This window comes from Nomascus leucogenys, chromosome 17, assembly GCF_006542625.1.
Source record: "Nomascus leucogenys isolate Asia chromosome 17, Asia_NLE_v1, whole genome shotgun sequence".
Classification (NCBI taxonomy): Eukaryota; Metazoa; Chordata; class Mammalia; order Primates; family Hylobatidae; genus Nomascus; species Nomascus leucogenys.
The window spans coordinates 38,126,722-38,145,882 of record NC_044397.1 but is presented as its reverse complement, the minus strand read 5'-3'; the positions used below and the strand labels follow the sequence as shown (position 1 = coordinate 38,145,882).

The 19,161-nt window shown below is 49.2% G+C and overlaps 2 pseudogenes across 1 annotated transcript; both read left to right on the top strand.

Annotated features, from left to right (window-relative positions):
* Nucleotides 1-1,794: 1,794 nt before the first annotated feature.
* On the top strand, nucleotides 1,795-2,344 carry LOC100590473 (annotated as a pseudogene). Its single transcript, XR_001113396.2, has one exon. The product of XR_001113396.2 is annotated as a 40S ribosomal protein S19 pseudogene (transcript).
* A 7,017-nt stretch (nucleotides 2,345-9,361) lies between these two features.
* LOC100603375 lies at nucleotides 9,362-16,791 on the top strand (annotated as a pseudogene).
* Nucleotides 16,792-19,161: the final 2,370 nt, after the last annotated feature.

Genomic DNA, 19,161 nt, shown 5'->3' with positions numbered 1-19,161 from the left:
TAGGCCCGCAAAGTGCTGGGATTACAGGTGTGAACCACTGCATCCGGCCCGCATTTTCTTATTGTTTCTTTAAACCGCTTAAAAATCAAAGAAGCCATAGGAATGTGAGCTCTCAGAAATGAAATGAATGTGTATAAAATATGGCTTTCTTTCTAAATTATCTAACTGAACTTGGTTACTGCTGCCCCTAATAATTTTCTATTAAGAAAACTAGGATACGGGAGAAAGAACACAGGCCTGGGAGATAAAACCCCTGAGTTCTACTATGAGTAATTCTACCCACAAAATCGGTGACCTGCTCAAGTCACCCACCTGCTAAGGCCCAGTCTCTTCCCCTAACAACTGAGGCAGCAGGAGAGAATCCCTGCACTGTTCCTGCATTACTACTATTCTCCAGGGCAGCTCTAAGGGGGGAATCAGCAGACGCTTAAATAAGAGAACAGAGGTGCTGACGGACGTTTTGAGGCGGTCGAAATCAGGAGCACGGAGAGGAGGAGGAAGGGCTGTTAGGGGTTAGGGGGGAGTGGAGACGACGTCCGCAGCTGAGGCTGGTGACACCCTCCATGCCCCCGTAAGCCTCGTCCTCCCAGATCTTCCCATGCAGCGGCTGTTCGGTGCAGCCGGACCCTGCCCTCAAACCCAACACACGTCTCTCCTGCAAACGATCGGGACCCTCCCCCTGCCCCACACTCTAAGGTCCCCAGCACACGGTGACTTCACCCAGGCCCTTCTCGCTCTGGGCCCGAAAATCCACGACCTACCCGCCTGGGGCTCCGCAGCCTCTACCCCACGGCTCCCGAGAGGCCGGGGCGGGGTTGCTGTCGCTGGCGCGCGTCTGCTCACGAGGTCCCCTCCTGTCCACCTCACCAAGGCTGTTCTGCTCCCGAGGGACCCGGGCCGGGCCTACGGGGCAAATCCAGGCGGGTGTCCTTCTGGGGGCCCAGATCCGCCTCCCTGGGGCTCATCATACAGCGACTACCTGGTCCAGGACACCAAGGACACATACGGGCCAGGCCCGGGTCCCGCCGCCCCTTCGCCGCCGCCGCCGCCGCCGCCACCTCAGTCAACTCCCGCCCGGCCCCTCTGGCCGCAGCGCCGCCGACTCCGGAGCTCACGCTCCGGGGTCCCCGCTCGAGCCTCCACCCGGCCCGCGCGAACCCTGGCCTGCACAGCTCCGCGCCCGCCTAGGTGCTGGCCCAGGCGGTCAGCGTCCAGCCCCGCAGGCTCCGCCATGCTCGTCCACTGGAGGCCAAAGCCTGGGAACCAGAACAAGCGGCGACCTGAGGACGCACAGGAAGCGAGGGCAGTGAGGCGGCGGCGCGCATGCGCGAACACGCACGCAGGGAGAGGTGCACACGCGCAGAAGTGCACCGGAAGTCCGCCTCTCAGGGCCCACTGCTTGTCCCTGGACAAGTAGTGGACTCTATTTCCCATGAGCCTATGCGCCCCCCAAGTTTAGGGGCCGTTTTAAATGTCTCTACCCCGACTAGAGGTTAAGAAACTCCAGCTTTTGGCCGGGCGCGGTGGCTCACGCTTGTAATCCCAGCACTTCGGCAGGCCGAGGCGGGCGGATCACGAGGTCAGGAGATCGAGACCACGGTGAAACCCCGTCTCTACTAAAAGTACAAAAAAATTAGCCGGGCGTGGTGGCGGGCGCCTGTAGTCCCAGCTACTCGGAAAGCCTGAGGCAGGAGAATGGTGCGAACCCGGGAGGCAGAGCTTGCTTGCAGCGAGCCGAGATCGCGCCACTGCACTCCAGCCTGGTAGACAGAGACAGACTCCGAATCAAAAAAAAAAAAAGAAAAGAAACTCCAGCTTTTTTTCCCCTGGCTGGCAGCGCGGAGGCCGCACGATGCCTGGAGTTACTGTAAAAGACGTGAACCAGCAGGAGTTCGTCAGAGCTCTGGCAGCCTTCTTCAAAAAGTCCAGGAAGCTGAAAGTCCCCGAATGGGTGGACACCGTCAAGCTGGCCAAGCACAAAGAGCTTGCTCCCTACGATAAGAACTGGTTCTACACGCGAGCTGCTTCCACAGCGCGGCACCTGTACCTCCAGGGTGGCGCTGGGGTTGGCTCCATGACCAAGATCTATGGGGGACGTCAGAGAAACGGCGTCATGCCCAGCCACTTCAGCCGAGGCTCCAAGAGTGTGGCCCGCCGGGCCCTCCAAGCCCTGGAGGGGCTGAAAATGATGGAAAAGGACCAAGATGGGGGCCGCAAACTGACACCTCAGAGACAGAGAGATCTGGACAGAATCACCGGACAGGTGGCAGCTGCCAACAAGAAGCATTAGAACAAACCATGCTGGGTTAATAAATTGCCTCATTCGTAAAAAAAAAAAAAAAAAGAAACTCCAGGCTATGAGCTTTGGCAGCCCTGAACACTGGACTGAACTTCACGTTTGTCTTTACTCCCTTTTAGGGTCAAGTCCAGGGCTGCGTGACTGGGTCCTGGAGCCCTAGTCCTCTGGGTTAGAACCGAGTTTCCCATAAGGAGAAGGAAAGGAAAGGGTGTCTCATGGTCACTGCGCTGAAATGCTAAGAGAAGTTTCACTCGACTACTAGGACAGGATAAATGTCCAGCAATGCTTTCCAAGGAAGAAAAAGAACAAAGAATTTGTAGCCGGGCGCGGTGGCTCACACCTGTAATCCCAGCACTCTGGGAGGCCCAGGTGGGCGGATCGTGAGGTCAAGAGATAGAGACCATCCTGGCCGACATGGTGAAACCCCGTCTCTACTAAAAATACAAAAATTAGCTGGGCGTGGTGGCACGTGCCTGTAATCCCAGCTACTTGGGAGGCTGAGGCAGATAGAATCGCTTGAACCTGGGAGGCGGAGGTTGCAGTGAGCTGAGATCGCGCCACTGCACTCCAGTCTGGTGACCGAGTGAGACTCCGTAGCTTTTCTAGATCGCACAGCGAATGCCTGAAAACTGTAGAGAAATCAGGAAATACACACACAAATCGAACGAAGAAAAGAGATACCTGTGATCTTACCTTCCCCAGGAGGATTATATTTAGGGTTAGGTTATGTTGGCCAAAAAGAGTCAAAGTCTGTAAAGAGTTTTATTCTGGGCCTCCTATTTGAGTGACCATGGCTGGTGACACAGTCTCGGGGGTCCTGAGAATGTGAGCCCAAAGTGGTTGGGTTACAGCTTGGTTTTATACATCTTAGGGAGACAGCAGTTACAGGCAAAGACATAAATCAATACATGGGAGGTATATGTTGGGTCAGCCAGGAAAGGCTTTCAGGTCACTAGTAGATTCAAAGATTGGCAGTTGGTTCAGAGTTAAGGGTTGGCTGAACAGTTGGAAGACTACATAAAGAAATGGGCCATTGCGGTGGCTCATGCCTGTAATCCCAGCATTTTGGGAGGGTCAGCTGGGAGGATCCCTTGAGGCCAGGAGTTCAAGGACAGCCTGGGCAACACAGTGAGACCCCCACCTCTACAAAAAAAAAAATTATCCAGGTGTGGTGGTGCATGCCTGTAGTCTCCGCTACTCAGGAGGCTGAGATGGGAAGATCGCTTGAGCCTGCGAAGTTGAGGCTACATGAGCCATGATGGTGCCCTTCACTCCAGCTTGGGCAACAGAGAAGAAAAGAGAGAAAGAGAGAGAGAAAAAAAAAAGAGAGGAAGGAAGGAAGCAAGGAAGGAAAAGAAAGAGGGAGGGAAAGAAAAGAAAGAAAAGAAAAGGTTGAGTTAAGATAAGGGGGATTGTGGAAACCAAGGTTCTTGTTATGTAGGTGAAGCCTCAGAACAGGCTTCAGAGAGAATAGATGATAAATATCTCTTATTAGATCTTAAAAGGTGTCAGACTCTCCGGAAAAGACCTGGAGTCTTTTCTGTAACGGAAGGAGATTCTCTAGAGAATACAAATTTCCCCCAAAGAGATGGCTTTGCAGGACTATTTTAAAGTGTGTTAAAGAAAATATATTATGGGGTAAAATACTATGATTTCCTTCAGGGACTGCTATCTGTCATGTGATGCTATATCTGAGTCTGGTTGGAGTTGGGTATCTTACTGATAGAAAGAGCCTGTTTTGTCAGTCTTATGATCTCCATTCTAATGTTAATGTTGGTCAGCTGTGCCTAAACTCTGAAGGGAGGAGAGTTATGACAAGGCATGTCCGACCCCCTCCTTCCCATCATGACCTGAATTAGTTTTTCATGTTTATTTTGGATCCTGTTGGCCAACAGGGGAGTCCATTCAGTCAGTTGTGGGGGCTTAGAATTTTATTTTTGGTTTACAATTAAAATGTCAATTTTCAAAAATGGGATGATAAGGACAATGATTCATCACAATTTTTTGGTGAAATCTAACAGTGTTCTTGCCCAGTTGTTTTATAAAAACTGGTAAGGAAAAGACTAAAAATAAATTCTTCTGAGGCCAGGCGCAGTGGCTCACGCCTGTAATCCCAGCACTGTGGGAGGCCAAGGCAGGCAGATCATGAGGTCAGGAGATCAAGACCATCCTGGCCAACATGGTGAAACCCTGTCTCTACTAAAACACAAAAAATTAGCTGGGTGTGGTGGTGCGCGCCTGTAGTCCCAGCTACTTGGGAGGCTGAGGCAGGGGAATCACTTGAACCTGGGAGGCGGAGATTGCAGTGAGCCGAGACCACGCCACTGTACTCCAGCCTGGCAACAGAGCAAGATTCCATCTCAAAATAAATAAATAGATAAATAAATAAATAAATAAATAAATTCTTCTGTTAACCTAGAATATTCTCTCCACAAATTCAGAAAATAAAGAAAATAATTTTATTATTGAATAAGCATTAAACTAGACCGTGATGCCCATCACAGGTGATCCATTAATAAGATACAAAGAGAAATAAAGCCTCCTTTTTTTTTTTTGAGACAGAGTCTTGCTCTGTTGCCCAGACTGGAGGGCAGTGGTGCAATCTCGGCTCACTGCAACCTCTGCCTCCCTGGTTTAAGCGATTTTCCTGCCTCAGCCTCCCAAATAGCTGGGACTACAAGTGCGTGCCAGCACGCCTGGCTAATGTTTTGTATTTTTAGTGGAGACGGGGTTTCGTCATGTTAGCTAGGATGGTCTCAAAATCCTGCCTTGTAATTCGCCTACCTAGGCCTCCCAAAGTGCTGGGATTATAGGTGTGAGCCATGGCGCCCAGCCAAAGCCTCCTTCTTATATAGCCTGGCAGATACAATCCATTGTATACACGCTCTCAAGATAAACAGTAACTCATCCTCATGTAAAAGGACTTGCTATGCATTTTTTTTTTTTTTTTGAGACAGGGTCTCATTCTGTCATCCAGGCTGGAGTGTAGTGGTGTGATCTTGTCTTACCGTAACCTCCACCTCCTGGGTTGAAGTGATTCTCGTGCCTAAGCGTCGCAAGTAGCTGGAATTACAGATGTGTGCCATCATGCCCAGCTAATATTTGTATTTTAGTAGAGACAGAGTTTCACCATATTGGCCAGGCTGGACTCAAACTCCTTCTTTCGATTTCTGTGTGGCTTCAAGTGATCCGCCCGTCTCAGCCTCCCCCAGAGTGCTGGGATTACAGGTGTGAGCCACCGTGCCTGGCCTGCTATGCATTCTTAAACACTCATCCTAAATTCACCTGGAAATCAAGGTGGCCATCCATGCTAGTTAATTACCTGTATCCGATGAAAAATAAAACTTCTCATATCTCCTTGACAAGCAGGTAGTAACAGCTCAAGGTGCCTAGGCTAAACTCCCTAGGCAACAGGAACATAGGGACACTATCTTCCTCGAGGTTTACATTTCAAAGACAAGACTCTCAGGCTCTTAAGAAAAAAATTCCTGGGTTGTGGCCAGGTGTGGTGGCTCACGCCTGTGGATCACCTGAGGTCAGGAGTTCAAGACCAGCCAGACCAACAAGGTGAAACCCTGTCTCTACTAAAAATACAAAAATTAGCCATGCATGGTGGCAGGCGCCTGTAGTCTCAGCTACCCAGGAGGTTGAGACAGGAGAATTGCTTGAACCCGGGAAGTGGAGGTTGCAGTGAGCGGAGTCATACCACTGCACTCCAGCCTGGGTGACAGAGTGAGATTTTGATTCAAAAAAAAAAAAAAAAAAAAAAAATTCCTGCGTTGTAATGTTGGCAAGAAGTTCGTTTACCTTTTTAAAAGATTTAGATACATATCAAAGGCACAAAAGAAGTTATTTATGTTACAAGGTTTATCAAGGAAATACTCTTTAAAAAGGAGAGGAGAAAGGTTTATTTACCTTTTGGCAAATAAGAAAATTTTAATTTTAATCTTTTTTTTTTTTTTTTAGAAAATCCATACAGTGAGGGCTGGGCACGGTGGCTCACATCTGTAGTCCCAGCACTTTGAGAGGCCAAGGCAGGCAGATTGCTTGAGGCCAGGAGTTCGAGACCAGCCTGGGCAACATGGCGAAACCCCATCTCTACTACAAATACAAAAATTAGCTGGGCGTGGTGGTGTGTGCCTATTGTCCCAGCTACTCTGGAGGCTGAGGCATGAGAACCGCTTGAACATAGGAGGCAGAGGTTGCAGTGAGCCGAGATTGAGCCATTACAATCCAGTCTGGGCGACAAGAGTGAAACTCTGTCTCAATAAATAAATAAATAAATAACAAAAATAAAGAGTCTCTTTTCCATCTCCTCACCACAGAGTTGTCTTCGGTAATTTCATTCACTTTTTTCCTCAGGGTTTACTGGGTTTCTGGGCCCCAGAAGGGGAAGTTCTTTTCAAGGTATGGAAACTATGACTCCACAGAGAACTGCAGAGACGGCAGCATGACCAGACCCTGGTCAGGTGTGGGGAGGCTGCTAGGCTGAGACTTGGGCTGAACTTCTGCTGCAGGTCGACTTATTCCCATCAGCACCAAGGCTGCTGAAGGGGGGTCATCCAAAAGCAAAGGAAGCGGGGGCATGGCTTGGAGGCTGTTTCAGAAGGTCCCACTGAGCCAAGGACTCAAGGCCTGGCCACAGCCCTCCCAAGTGAGGCCCAGATCATATTTCCCCACGCTCAGAAAACCTTGTCTGCTCATTTCAGTCTATAGTGACTTTGCTTTCTTTAGGATCTCTCTTGCACTGTCCAACCCAGGGAGTTCCAAATCTCAATGGATTCCAATGATGGAGTTAAACCAGGCCCCACATCAGTTTTTTGAATTAGAATCAATGGGGCTGGGGCCCAGCATCTGTGTCTTAACGTTCCTCCATGTGATCCTCAGGCTGAAAGGCTGGTATTTGCAAATCCCTTTTTTGAGGGATGAAGGGTTTTTTTAGAGACAGGCCTCACTCTGATGTCCACGCTGGAATGCAGTGGTGGATCTCAGCTCACTGCAGCCTCGAACTCCTGGCCACAAGAAATCCTCCCACCTTAGCCAACCAAACTTTTGGGATTACAGGAGTGACCACTGTGTCTGGCCAGGAAAGCCTTTCTGTTTCACTTGAATGATATTTCTGCAGCGTTCCTGCAGCCATTGTTGTATTAAACTGCATCACTGTGGGAAAAGAAAAGGTGAGAGGTGACTGTTTTGCTTTTTTCTGAACAAATCAGACCCAACCTGGGCTGTTTAGCCTTTTTTTTTTTTTTTTTTTTTTTGACATGGTGTCTCACTGTGTCACCCAGGCTGGAGTGCAGTGGTGCAATCTCAGCTCACTGCAACCTCTGCCTTCCAGGTTCAAGCGATTCTCCTGCCTCAGCCTCCCAAGTAGCTGGGATTACAGATGTGCACCCCCATACCCAGCTAATTTTTTCTGTATTTTTGGTAGAGATGGATTTCAACATGTTGGCCAGGCTGGTTTTGAACTTCTGGCCTCTGGTGATCTGTCTGCCTCGGCTTCTTAAAGTGGTAGGATTACAGGCATGAGCCACCATGCCTGGTTTGCCCATTTTTTGACGATGTATCAAAATCATTTAAGATGGGCACTGCCTCAGTGTAGTGTGTCTAGACAAGGTGGCCAGAACAGAGAGGAATACGCATACCAGGCTTGAAGATGGGTTAAATCAGAGCTTTTCATTCCACAAAAGAGAAATTTTAATGGGGTCAGAATATGGATGTTCTAATATTTGAAAGCCTGTTAACTAGGAGAGAGAGAGAGTAAAGTGATTCGTTGTAGGAGGACACACCCAGCTCTGACGGTTTAAAGTGTCATGAATGCGAATTTGAACTCCAGAAAAGCAGAGCTTCCTAACAACGGGACTTCCACAGCAATGGGGTTTCCTTCCGCATTCAGTTTGTGTCTTTCCCATGAGCGAGAGACTCCTAGGAGAGCCGCAGACCATTAGGAAGCCATGTGGGAACTCACCCACAGGTTCTTTATATTTTTTGAGACGGAGTTTTGCTCTTGTTGCCCAGGCAATCTTCCTCCCTTGGCCACCCAAAGTGCTGGGATTACAAGCATGAGCCACTGTGCACAGCTGAGATTTGTCAACTTACTCTTTTTGTACATGTGATATTTTAGTCATAGAATCCATAAATGGTAGGGAAATTTCTGAGTTCAGAGCCATACAGATGATACAAAACTTGATATAGGGACTAGAGTTTCTTAGCCGAACTGGAGGGGCTGGCTTTAGGTGATCCATGGACTCCCTGAAATTGGGGACACCATTGGAAATATGTGTGAGCTCAGGGGCAGTTTCCTATGATTTTCAGGCCTCAAAATGTCTCTTGGACTCAGAGACGCCTTAGGGCAGAGGACACGTGTACCCCCAGTACAGAATCTCGGACAGTGAATGTCAGTAAACATTCGGCAGAAAAGCTCTGCCAAATTGAGTGCTCTGATGTGACTTTTTCATCAAGTCAATGTTCCTGGGATCTCTTGTACATGATAATCTCACTCTTGTACGTGATAATCTCACTCTTGTACGTGATAATCTCACTCTTGTACATGATAATCTCGCTCTTGTAAGGTTTCACAGTTTCCCACCCTGTTCCTTCTCCCACCAGACTGGACTCTGAAATGGGCATGTACAGGGAAGAGGGGACCCCAACACCCTTCAAGCTTTGAGTGGAGAGGACACAGTCTCTGCTGGGACAGGGAACAGAGGGATGTGGAGACCCTGAAGATGCTTTTGGACAGTGGTCTGAGGTTGGGACAGTGGCAGGAGATACCATTCACCCAGGATCTCCAGGACAAGAGATCAGCCTGGCAGTTACATGTGTTTTGTTTCAAACTGGTTGCCAGGTTGGAATAACCAATGACATCAGAGATTCCGACCTTCCTGATTGGAGGGACCGGACTCGGTGGGCACCTGCAGCTCAGGTGGGCAACAGTTATCTTTTCAGAACTGTTCTCCACTACTGACTTCTCCCAGTCTCGAGAATTGATAACACACTCTTCTGGATCATAGCTGTGTCCAGAAGAAGGCCACAGACAGAACAGAGACTAGGTTAAGTGGGATGGGACAGATTTTGTGAAACATCATGACCAGCCATCAACCGCACCCCCAGGATGAGGGGCAGAGCCACCAGCGGAGCACCTTTGGGTACCCCCTCCAGGAGGTGGTGGATGATGAAATGTCGGGACCATCAGGTGAGGGGATCGGAGGAAGAGGTGGGATAGGATTGACTAAGATGAAGGAAGGGGGCTGGCCACAGGGGCTCACACCTGTAACCCCAACACTTTGGGAGGCCGAGGCGGGCAGATCACCTGAGGTCAGGAGTTCAAGGCCAGCCTGGCCAACATAGTGAAACCCCATCTCTACTAAAAGTACAAAATTTAGCCGGGCGGTAGTGGTGCGTGCCTGTAATCCCAGCTACTCGGGAGGCTGAGACAAGAAAATTGCTTGAGCCTGGGAGGAAGAGGTTGCAGTGAGCTGAGATTTCGCTACTGCACTCCAGTCTGGGTGAGAGAGTGAGACGCTGTGTCAAAAAAAAAAAAAAAAAGAAGGGTCAGAGGTCAGGAAGGAGAACCTGAGGAGGGTGTGTGGGAAGAATGGAGAAATTCAGGCTGAGTGCAGTGGCTCACATCTGTAATCCCAGCACTTTGGGAGGCCAAGGCAGGTGGATCACTTGAGGCCAAGAGTTTGAGACCAGCCTGGCCAACATGGTGAAACCCCGTCTCTACTAAAACTACAAAATTGAGCTGGGCATTATGGCAGGCACCTATAATCCCAGCTACCTGAGAGGCTGAGGCAGGAGAATAACTGGAATCTGGGAGATGGTTGTTGCAGTGAGCCGAGATTGCACCACTACACTCCAGCCTGGGCAACAAAGCAAGATTCTGTCTCGAAACAAAAAAAAAAAAAAAAAAAAAAAAAGAGGGACTCAGAGAGCCAGGGACCAGGGAAGGAAATGAGGCAGTGTTCTGAGGACAGAGAGACGTAAGAATGGGGAGGAGAAGGAGTGGCACATGGGGCTCAGCAGAGGAGAAATTCAGAAAGATGGCTTGGAGAAGCCAACAGTGCAAGGCTGGGGAGGATGGAGAGTGGTTTGGGGTTTGGGGTCGGGGTCTAAGGTGATCAACTGCGGAAGCATTACACCGTGGCCTGGTTTCTTTACTCAGCCCCTGGGGTAGATTCCAGCCCCCCACGTAGATCCCTTTGCTGGAAAAGGAAGAGGGAGTGGTTGGAAGAATCTGAGGAGTCATCGTTGGAGGAGTCAGAGAAGGAACTCACCCCTGAGCCTGAGGAGACCTGGGTGGCAGAGAGGCTGTGTGGCCTCAAGACGAATATAAAGCGGCGGCGAGTGTCATCCGTGCTCCCTGAGCACCACGAGGCTTTCAACAGGCTGCTTGGTAGGAGGACACCCCAGAGAGCACCTCCAATCCTGTTCTTTCCAAAAAGAGGAAATTTCCAATAACCACATTTTCCAGTGGGAAAAATATGCCCCCAGTGGGTGAGCTCTCCATGCGGGAGGACTCTGAAGTGATCACTCATGAGGGATGCTTAGGAGATGATAGAGGATTAAGCTGGACTTGATAAAGGTCGGCGCTTGGGATAAGAAAGCTTGCTTTTGGGCCAAGTGCGGTGGCTCATGCCTGAGATCCCAGCACGTTGGGAGCCTGAGGCAAGAGGATTGCTTGAACTCAGGACTTTGAGGCTGCAGTGAGCTATGATGGCACCCCTGCACTCCAGCCTGGGTGACAGAGCAAAACTCTGTCTCAAAAGAAAAAGCAAGGCTGGGCATGGTAGCTCATACCTGTAATCCCAGTACTTTGGGAGGCTGAGGGAGGTGAATCACCTGAGGTCAGGAGTTGGAGACCAGCCTGACCAACACAGTAAAACCTGATCTATACTAAAAATACAAAAATTAGCCAGGAGTGGTAGCACACACCTGTAATCCCAGCTACTCAGGAGACTGAGACAGGAGAATCGCTTGAACTCGGGAGGCCGAGGTTGCAGTGAGCTGAGATCATGCCATTGCATTCCAGCCTGGCCCACAGAGCGAGACTCCATCTCTCTCAATAAATAAATAAATAAATAAATAAATAAACAAACAAGCAAAATAAAAAATCAAAGAAAGTGGCTTCAGCTGTGCCCTCTGAAACTTAATGTCACTTGCTGACTTTTCTAAACCTAAGTGTCTCCAACTGTAGAAGGGGATACCAAGGCCATGATCACACCCTGATGTGACTGTCTCATGAGGAAATGATGGGAATTCCTTTATGACTCTGCAGTGGTCCCTCCGTGGCTGCTGGAGGGGGTCCTGGCTGATTCCCAGCTCTACATCCTGTAGATTCTCACACCCAGGGCCTCCTTCAGCCTCTTCTCAGGGGATTCTCAGAGCAGGAGCCTCTCTCCCTTGCCCAGTGAAACTCATTCTCCCCTCTCCCATCCACCTCACCCATGGCCACAATCCTGAGACTTCCCCCCGGGAGGCACACTTCTCCTCGCTGCCCTGCTGCTCCCACGGAAACCCTGTCCTGCTTCTCACACTGACATCTGCTCTCTAATCACAGAGGATCCTGTCATTCAAAGATTCCTGGCCTGGGACAAATACCTGAGGGTGTCAGACAAGGTAAGCTTGTTCTCCACAGAACTGTGTTCCTGCTTCAACACATCACTGGGGGGAGGGTGCGGCTTCCAAAACCACAGTTCGTCTCCTCTCTCCCTCCAGCCCCTCCCACCAGATGCTCCCACAGTCTTTTTCTTTTCTTTTTGTGAGACGGAGTCTCACTCTGTTGCCCAGGCTGGAGGGAAGTGTCTCAACCTTGGCTCACGGCAGCCGACGCCTCTCGGGTTCAAGGCATTCTCCTGCCTCAGCCTGCCAAGCAGCTGGGATTACAGGCATGCACCACCATGGCTGGCTAATTTTTGTGTTTTTAGTAGAGACAGGGTTTTGCCATGTTGACCTGGCTGGTCTTGAACACCTGACCTCAGGTGTTCTGCTTGCCTTGGCCTCCCGAAGTGCTGGGATTACAGACGTGAGCCACTGTGCCTCTCCAGCTCCCACAGTCTTGAGTCTTGGTGCCCACCCTTTTTTTTTTTTTTTTTTTTTTCCGAGACAGTATCTAGCTGAGTTCCCAGGATGGAGTGCAGTGGCATGATCACAGCTCACTGCAGCCTCTAATTCCTGGGCTCAAGCAATCCTCCTGCCTCAGCCTCCTGAGTAGCTGGGAGTACAGGCACATGCCATCATGCTTGAATAATTTTTATACAAACAGGGTTTGCATGTTGCCCAGGTTCTCCAACTGCTGGGCTCACATGACCCTCCTGTCTCAGCTTCTCAAACTACTGGGATCACAGGCTTGAGCCACCACTCCTGGCTATTCTTGGTCTTTTTATGATTTGTCAGCATCTCCCTCAGGACTCTGCTGGTCTCTTGCAGAGTGAATGAATGGCCCCTGCCTCTCCTATGGGTCCTTTGGGATCTGAGCCCTCGGCCACAGTCTGGCCGCAGCCCTGAAGCTCCTGGCCCCTCTACTCTCAGCTCTTTGGGACAGTTCTCTGCCTGGCACACAAAAGACCCTGCTGACACCAGCTGACCTAGACACACCCCCTCCAAAGATTCCATCGGAGCCCACCATCCTGGGAGCATCACCAAAAACCCTTCCTCCAGCCTCTCGGATTTGCATCCGACCTTTGAATACCCCTCCACCCCGCAATTTCCACATGAGCACAGTCACCCCAACACTGAGGTCCCTTCTCTGAGGGGCAGCCCCTCCCCAGACCCTCATTCCCCCTCTCCACAATCTTCCTCTTCCAAGATGTGACCTCTCCCTCTCTGTTTTCTTTTCTCTCCATCAGTATCTCCTGGCTATGGTCATAGCGTATTTTAGCCGGGCCGGCCTCCTCTCCTGGCAATACCAACGCATTCATTTCTTCCTGGCTCTGTGAGTGGTTTGCTGCCTCCTATCCATCAATATCCAACACCCTGGGACAGCCGGGGAAGTGGGATTCCAGCCTTTCATTTATTCTTTCACCTATTTGTCCTCTTTACTCTGTGTACAAAAAAGACAGGATTATAGTATCTTAGACTGTTGTTTCTAAAAAGAAACTCAGGCTGGGTGGGGTGGCTCGCACATGTATCCCAGCACTTTGGGAGCCCGAGGCAAGCAGATCACCTAAGGTCAGGAGATCGAGACCAGCCTGGCCAAAATGGTGAAGCCCTGTCTCTACTAAAAATAGAAAAATTAACCGGGCATGGTGTTGTGCACCTGTAACCCAAGCTACTTGGGAGGCTGAGGCAAGAGAACCCCTTGAACCCAGGAGGTGGAGGTTAAAGTAAGCTAAGATTGAGCCACTGCACTCCAGCTAGAGTGAGACTTTTTCTAAAAAAAAAAAAAAAAAAAGCCAAAAAAAACAAATTCCAATGCCAGTGTACAAATAAAAGAATAAAGCAAAAGGAACCATAAACCGCTCCTAAGGGGAGAAGAAAAGGAGCGGAGGAGCGGACACGACACTTCCCCCAGCAAGCAGACGATTCTGGTTCTTCTCTCTCTGTCCTTCCCACATCAACCACAAACGCCATCAACCTCCTCCAGGTTCCCATGACAGAGGTCACAGTTCAGGTCCCCCTCGCATCACTTGAATCCACTGTCAAATGCTCCCTGCTGGGGTCTCCTGGAGTCTCTCCCCAAGCCAGGGGGCTTCCTAGGGCAGCCTGAGCATCTTTCCAAAGCATGGCAACTTCACTGTCCACCTGAACAGCTTCCTTAGCTGATGTCTTTCTCTATCGAGGCCAGGGTCCACAGTGCCAATTCCACCCTCTCTACAATCCCTACAAGCACACTGGCTCGCCATCTTGGTGTTCCCTGGCGTGGCTTCACTGCTCCTTCCAGATGCCCTCCACTCGACTTTGCATTTGTGTTTTCTGTCTGGGTGTCCTGCACACATGTGGTTCTGAAGGGAAAGACCCATTCCTTGAAGTCAGTTCACCCCACAGCCTCTGTGATGCCTTCCCTCATCTTCCAACTTCTGCATGCCTGTAGCTCTCCAGTTACATCCTGGACACTGGGATAAGGTCATCTGCCCTGATTACTCCCAGTCCCATTAGACTAGACGCCTGTAGAAGGCAGGGTCCTGGCAAAATATCAATGTATTCAATTTCTTTTATTTTTCTGAGACAGACTTGCCCTGTCCCCCAAGCTGGAGTGCAGTGGTGAGATCATAGCTCACTGCAGCCTCCATACCCTGGGCTCAAGTGATCCTCCCACCTCAGCCTCTGGATTAGCTTTGACTACAAGGCTGTGCCACCACACCTGGACAGTTATTTGTTTATTTATTTATTGAGACAGAGTCTTGCTTTGCCTCTCAGGCTGGAATGGAGTGGCCCAAGCTTGGCTCACTGCAACCTCCGCCTCCTGGGTTCATGCAATTCTTGTGCCTCAGCCTCTTGAGTAACTAGGACTAATGGGTGTGCCACCACACCAGGCTGATTTTTGTATTTTTAGTAGGGATAGGGTTTCTCCATGTTGACCAGGCTGGTCTTGAACTCCAGGCCTCAAGCGATCCACCTGCTTCAGCCTCCCAAAGTGCTGGGATTACAGGCATGAGCCACTGCTTCTGGCATATTTTTTATATTTTCAATAGAGACGAGGGTCTTGCTATGTTGCCCAGGCCCGTCTCAAACTCCTGGCCTCAAGTGATCCTCCTGCTTTGGCCTCCCAATGTGCTGGGATTCCAGGCATAAGCCACCACTCTTGGCCACCAGTTGGGTTGTTGTCTCCATCCTGAAGGAGCGAGAGACGCCCTTGATCAGGTCTCTGTCCAGCAGAGCCCTCCTGAGGAAGGTGTGGCTCTCTGCAGGGTGGGTGCCAGTCCTGAGCTAGGGACGGTCCCTTGCCCTCCTCTCTGGGAAGCTGACCTCAGCCGGGGGTCTCTCCTGGTGGTGCCCCTGAGTAGTAACCTGATTTCTGTCCCCAGCTACCTGGCCAATGACATGGAGGAGGATGACAAGTCTGCCAAACAAAACATCTTCTACTTCCTGTACGGGAATACCCGCTCTCCCATACCCTTGTTCCAAAAGCTTCGGTTCCAGTACTTCCACCACATGCGCTGGAGGGTCAGGAAGACCCGCTCTCACATACACTTGTTCCATAAGCTTCGGTTCCAGTTATTCTGTTCCATGCGCTGGAGGGCCAAGAAGATCCGCTCTCAGATAGCCTTGTTCCAAAAGCTTCGGTTCCAGTTCTTCTGTTCCATGCGCTGCAGGGCTTGGGTTTCCCCGGAGGAGTTGGAGGAGGTGGGTGGGGCCTTGGGAGGTGGAGGAGGTGGGGAGGAATCGGGTGCGCTGGAGGCTGGACGAGGGGAGGGAGGGGTATCCTGGGGAGTCCCCATCTTCTCAAGGGGTGTTTGTTTCTCCAGATTCAGGCTTATGACCCACAGCACTGGGTGTGGGCGCGAGATCGCGCCCGCCTTTTTCTAGAGCTCCAGGGACTGTGGAGGCCTGAGGTCATCGACCTGAGAGAAGGTACATCTGCATCCTCTGGGGTAAAGGCAGAATATTGGGGTCTATTTTGGAAATCCGAGGAACCCAATTGCTTGATCCGGCTTCAAGCCTGGGCAAAGTGGCGAGATCCCCCCTCCACAAAAATACAAAAATTAGCCAGGCGATGTGGGAGGCATCTCTACTCCCAACTACTCTGGAGGCTGAGGCAGGAGGATCGCTGGAGCCTGGGAGGTCAGGGCTGCAGGGAGCCCTGATCCTGCCACTGCGCTCCAGCCCGGGCGACAGAGTGAGACCCTGACTCAAAAATAATCATACTGAGTTCGGGGAGGTTCATTATGATTGACACACCTGAGGTACCGATTTGGGTCGAGGGTTCAGTGAAGCTTTGGTTTACATCTTGCGCAGCTAACCACGTTGAGCACAGAGCATGAGACTTCATCATGAGGAGAGAGGATTAGGATTAGGCTTCTGGACTCGTGGTTCGCGATGTTGTCACATTAGAAACAGATCTAGCATGGTTGCGAGTTTAGATCTTAAGTGACACAAAAGGCCCCAGCTGTGATGAAGTCCAAAGCCACATTCTCTGAGGGTGCCCTACTCCCTGGGCAGACCCACCCAAAGTCCTTGCTGTGAAGCAGATCACTGGGGTTGACCCTGGGTGTATTAAGTGAGTTTTGGAGTCATGGTCACCAAAGCATGAGTATCACAGTTGAACACGATGGTTCAGAAGCAGGGTATAGAATGAAAGGCAGGAGATAAAATTGCATTTCTCAATTGCTCTGAACTCTAGTTAGACTTGACATGGGACGTGAATAACCTTCCTGTCTAGAGAGCTGCCTCCTTGAAGTGTGACATTGTCTCTCTCACTTCCAGAACACTGGGCCCAGGGGAGATGCGGATTTTCAGCAGGAACTTTATTCCAATGCTATGGCAGACACCAGGAAGGAGGAGAGGAGCCATGTGTGCAGATCATCTATAAGAACCTGGACCGTTCTTGATGGAGCTGAATACAGTGATCACGTTGTCCTCCTGGGAGCAGGGGTGGGGGTGGGGGGTGGGGTACTTCTAGGAGTCCTTGGGGAAAAGAAACCAGGAGTGTGTCCAGTTCCACCCTTTCCTGCGGCACCACCTCCCTTTTTATATTGCTGAATTCCAACCTCCCTGGGGCAGAAACTGGAGCTCCTGTTTCTTACGGACTTGGTTGCCACAGTCCACAAGCATTTGAAGGCACAGTGCAGGGGCTCAGATTGGCACAGAATTCTTTGTGAAATATGAATGCCATAGACTGTAGTGGATAGCTTCATGAGCACTATGCATTTTCTTGGTTTGTTTGGAAAATGTTGGCCATTGAATTATTAATAGGTTTATTTCAGATAGTTTGGAAATTGTTGTACTTTTGAAAACATGCTGTTCCTGTAGTTTTTTGATGAGAGTTATAGCTGTTATATATACATAAATATAATTTCCTTTTCATTTTTAAGAGAGAATTCTTTTTATCCTAAATCTTTTATTACCTTTAAATTTTTTTCTGTATTATTATATGTGCTCCTGAAGCGAGCACTCTTTTTATCTATGATAATTCCATGATAATCTCTTCTATTTATAGCTATTAGTAGTTCCCTAAATTGTAGTGATAGAAATTTTTATTTGCTGTTTAGGTTTGTGACTGAATTGTGAGAATTCAGTTGTGATTTTTAACATGTCTCAGATATATATACTAACATGTCTAATATATACTATCTATTTTATTGGTTTATTTTGAAAAAGATGGACATAGAATTATTTAAATATTATTTTAAATGTTTTGGAAATACTGGTATTTTTGAATAGACACTGTTTCTATAAAGTTGTGTGATGGGTGTAATAACTGTTATATACACATAAATATAATTTTGTTTTCCTTTTTAAGAGAGGATTCTTTTTATCCTAAATCTTTTACCTTTCAATATTTGTATCTATTATTACACGTGCTGCTGAAGGGAGCATGCTTTTTATCTATGATACTTGTTAATATATATATTACATTTATAGCTATGTAATAGTTCCCCTAAATTCTTGTAAAAATAAATGTTTATTTGATATTTAGTGTATGTTTGAAATGTGAGAATTCAGATGTAATTTTTTTACCTTGTATTGGCATGTTTGTATGTTACTTTAAAGAGGATGTGTGTTCTAAAGGAGGGCATGAGCTGTGTGTTTTCAAGAGAACAGTGCAGTGCGTCTCTTGGGGAAACATAATAAAGATGAACTTTTCTCACCTTCACAGCGAGTGTGATCACCTTGGTCTGGATTGATTATTTGCTGTCAAGTGATGTTTTTTCCTTAATGGGGTTGTGGCTATTTGAACATATTTATTAGCTCTGGAAGATAATCCTGTGTTGTTTTTTATGTAGAAAAAAACAAAAGGCTGGGTGCAGTGCTCACACCTACAATCCCAGCAGTTTTGGAGGTCATGGCGGGAGGATCACTTGAGGCCAGGAGTTTGAGGCCAGTCTCAGCAACACAGCATCTACATCTATTTTTAATTTTTATTTTTTGAAGAAAAACAATAGAAGAGAAGGCTGATCCCAAGCTACAGGGCTTTTTTTGTTTGTTTGTTTGTTTTGGAGACAGAGCGAGACTCTGTCTCCCAGGCTGGAGTGCAGTGCAGTTGCAGCTCCCTGCAACTTTCACCTCCGGGTTCAAGGGAATTCTCCTGCCTCAGCCTCCCAAGTAGCTGGGACTACAGGCACCTGCCTGTACGTCCAACTAACTTGTAAAAATAGTAGAGACAAGGTTTCACCATGTTGGCCAGGCTGGTCTCGAACTCCTGACTTCAAGTGATCTGCCCACCTTGGCCTCCCAAAGTCCTGGGATTACAGGCATGAGCTCCTGCACCCAGATGCCAAGCTAGAGTTTTAAAGCAGGAACTGAGAGAAAGATATTGAGAGAGGAAAACCAGGTGGTAAGAAAACTCTAAAGGTGGCCGGGCATGGTGGCTCACGCCTGTGATCCCAGCAGGAGTCCGAGACCAGCCTGGCCAACATGGTGAAACCCTTTCTCTACTAAAAATACAAAAATTAGGCAGGCATGGTGGTGCAAACCTGTAATCTCAGCTATTTGGGAGGCTGAGGCAGGAGAATCACTAGCAGAGAATGTGTCTCCCCACCCCCTCTCAAAAAAAAAAAAGGGCCAGGCGAGGTGGCTCACGCCTGTAATCCCAGCACTTTGGAAGGCCGAGGTGGGTGGATCACGAGGTCAGGAGATCGAGACCATGGTGAAACCCTGTCTCTACTAAAAATACAAAAATTTAACCGGGCGCGGTCGCAGACGCCTGTAGTCCCAGCTACTCAGGAGGCTGAGGCAGGAGAATGGCGTCAACTCAGGAG